General features: G+C 43.6%; 7 non-coding genes across 7 annotated transcripts; all 7 read right to left on the bottom strand.

Moving 5' to 3' along the window:
- Positions 1-86: 86 nt before the first annotated feature.
- LOC145872092 (5S ribosomal RNA) lies at positions 87-205 on the bottom strand. Its single transcript, XR_014387724.1, has one exon. It is a non-coding gene; the product is annotated as a 5S ribosomal RNA (ribosomal RNA).
- Positions 206-344: 139 nt separating this feature from the next.
- Positions 345-463, bottom strand: LOC145872091 (5S ribosomal RNA). Its single transcript, XR_014387723.1, has one exon. It is a non-coding gene; the product is annotated as a 5S ribosomal RNA (ribosomal RNA).
- A 409-nt stretch (positions 464-872) lies between these two features.
- LOC145872090 (5S ribosomal RNA) lies at positions 873-991 on the bottom strand. Its single transcript, XR_014387722.1, has one exon. It is a non-coding gene; the product is annotated as a 5S ribosomal RNA (ribosomal RNA).
- A 139-nt stretch (positions 992-1,130) lies between these two features.
- On the bottom strand, positions 1,131-1,249 carry LOC145872088 (5S ribosomal RNA). Its single transcript, XR_014387720.1, has one exon. It is a non-coding gene; the product is annotated as a 5S ribosomal RNA (ribosomal RNA).
- A 139-nt stretch (positions 1,250-1,388) lies between these two features.
- Positions 1,389-1,507, bottom strand: LOC145872087 (5S ribosomal RNA). The gene has a single exon (XR_014387719.1). It is a non-coding gene; the product is annotated as a 5S ribosomal RNA (ribosomal RNA).
- A 409-nt stretch (positions 1,508-1,916) lies between these two features.
- LOC145872086 (5S ribosomal RNA) lies at positions 1,917-2,035 on the bottom strand. Its single transcript, XR_014387718.1, has one exon. It is a non-coding gene; the product is annotated as a 5S ribosomal RNA (ribosomal RNA).
- A 139-nt stretch (positions 2,036-2,174) lies between these two features.
- On the bottom strand, positions 2,175-2,293 carry LOC145872085 (5S ribosomal RNA). The gene has a single exon (XR_014387717.1). It is a non-coding gene; the product is annotated as a 5S ribosomal RNA (ribosomal RNA).
- Positions 2,294-2,500: the final 207 nt, after the last annotated feature.

Genomic DNA, 2,500 nt, shown 5'->3' with positions numbered 1-2,500 from the left:
GACATTTAGTCAATTCATCATTAAATGCTTAATACAAGGCAGTGTTGCTGATGAAATAGTGCAAGAGCACACCCTCGTGGACAAAATGCTTACAGCACCTGGTATTCCCAGGCGGTCTCCCATCCAAGTACTAACCAGGCCCGACCCTGCTTAGCTTCCGAGATCAGACGAGATCGGGCGTACCCAGGCTGGTATGGCCGTAAGCGAGAAACAATCTCTTGCTACAACATATATAGTCAAAGTGAGTCTGATAAAACAGACATTTAGTCAATTCATCATTAAATGCTTAATACAAGGCAGTGTTGCTGATGAAATAGTGCAAGAGCACACCCTCGTGGACAAAATGCTTACAGCACCTGGTATTCCCAGGCGGTCTCCCATCCAAGTACTAACCAGGCCCGACCCTGCTTAGCTTCCGAGATCAGACGAGATCGGGCGTACCCAGGCTGGTATGGCCGTAAGCGAGAAACAATCTCTTGCTACAACATATATAGTCAAAGTGAGTGTGATAAACAGACATTGCATTTTCACCAATTAGATAAGCAGCTTGAACTTTGTGTCACTGAAAAAGTAGAAGAAATTACAAACACTGTTCCCATCACTTTTTAGCACAGGTAGTTGGATAAAATACAAACTTTATTTCCTTTCATCATTTGAACAGGGCAAAGGAGCACAAAGCACACACAAGCTGCATTCAGCAACAATATTCTTGTTTGTCTTATAAATACAAGGCAGATGCTAATTGAAAACACAAGGAAATTTGATCCTATTAAAAAGGCAGGAAGCTGCATTTAGTCAATTCATCATTAAATGCTTACTACAAGGCAGTGTTGCTGATGAAATAGTGCAGGGGCACACCCTCGTGGACAAAATGCTTACAGCACCTGGTATTCCCAGGCGGTCTCCCATCCAAGTACTAACCAGGCCCGACCCTGCTTAGCTTCCGAGATCAGACGAGATCGGGCGTACCCAGGCTGGTATGGCCGTAAGCGAGAAACAATCTCTTGCTACAACATATATAGTCAAAGTGAGTCTGATAAAACAGACATTTAGTCAATTCATCATTAAATGCTTAATACAAGGCAGTGTTGCTGATGAAATAGTGCAAGAGCACACCCTCGTGGACAAAATGCTTACAGCACCTGGTATTCCCAGGCGGTCTCCCATCCAAGTACTAACCAGGCCCGACCCTGCTTAGCTTCCGAGATCAGACGAGATCGGGCGTACCCAGGCTGGTATGGCCGTAAGCGAGAAACAATCTCTTGCTACAACATATATAGTCAAAGTGAGTCTGATAAAACAGACATTTAGTCAATTCATCATTAAATGCTTAATACAAGGCAGTGTTGCTGATGAAATAGTGCAAGAGCACACCCTCGTGGACAAAATGCTTACAGCACCTGGTATTCCCAGGCGGTCTCCCATCCAAGTACTAACCAGGCCCGACCCTGCTTAGCTTCCGAGATCAGACGAGATCGGGCGTACCCAGGCTGGTATGGCCGTAAGCGAGAAACAATCTCTTGCTACAACATATATAGTCAAAGTGAGTGTGATAAACAGACATTGCATTTTCACCAATTAGATAAGCAGCTTGAACTTTGTGTCACTGAAAAAGTAGAAGAAATTACAAACACTGTTCCCATCACTTTTTAGCACAGGTAGTTGGATAAAATACAAACTTTATTTCCTTTCATCATTTGAACAGGGCAAAGGAGCACAAAGCACACACAAGCTGCATTCAGCAACAATATTCTTGTTTGTCTTATAAATACAAGGCAGATGCTAATTGAAAACACAAGGAAATTTGATCCTATTAAAAAGGCAGGAAGCTGCATTTAGTCAATTCATCATTAAATGCTTACTACAAGGCAGTGTTGCTGATGAAATAGTGCAGGGGCACACCCTCGTGGACAAAATGCTTACAGCACCTGGTATTCCCAGGCGGTCTCCCATCCAAGTACTAACCAGGCCCGACCCTGCTTAGCTTCCGAGATCAGACGAGATCGGGCGTACCCAGGCTGGTATGGCCGTAAGCGAGAAACAATCTCTTGCTACAACATATATAGTCAAAGTGAGTCTGATAAAACAGACATTTAGTCAATTCATCATTAAATGCTTAATACAAGGCAGTGTTGCTGATGAAATAGTGCAAGAGCACACCCTCGTGGACAAAATGCTTACAGCACCTGGTATTCCCAGGCGGTCTCCCATCCAAGTACTAACCAGGCCCGACCCTGCTTAGCTTCCGAGATCAGACGAGATCGGGCGTACCCAGGCTGGTATGGCCGTAAGCGAGAAACAATCTCTTGCTACAACATATATAGTCAAAGTGAGTGTGATAAACAGACATTGCATTTTCACCAATTAGATAAGCAGCTTGAACTTTGTGTCACTGAAAAAGTAGAAGAAATTACAAACACTGTTCCCATCACTTTTTAGCACAGGTAGTTGGATAAAATACAAACTTTATTTCCTTTCATCATTTGAACAGGGCAAAGGA

Source organism: Salmo salar, unplaced genomic scaffold (assembly GCF_965601325.2).
Source record: "Salmo salar unplaced genomic scaffold, fSalSal1 ptg000293l, whole genome shotgun sequence".
Lineage (NCBI taxonomy): Eukaryota > Metazoa > Chordata > Actinopteri > Salmoniformes > Salmonidae > Salmo > Salmo salar.
This window is presented reverse-complemented; position numbering and strand designations above follow the sequence as displayed.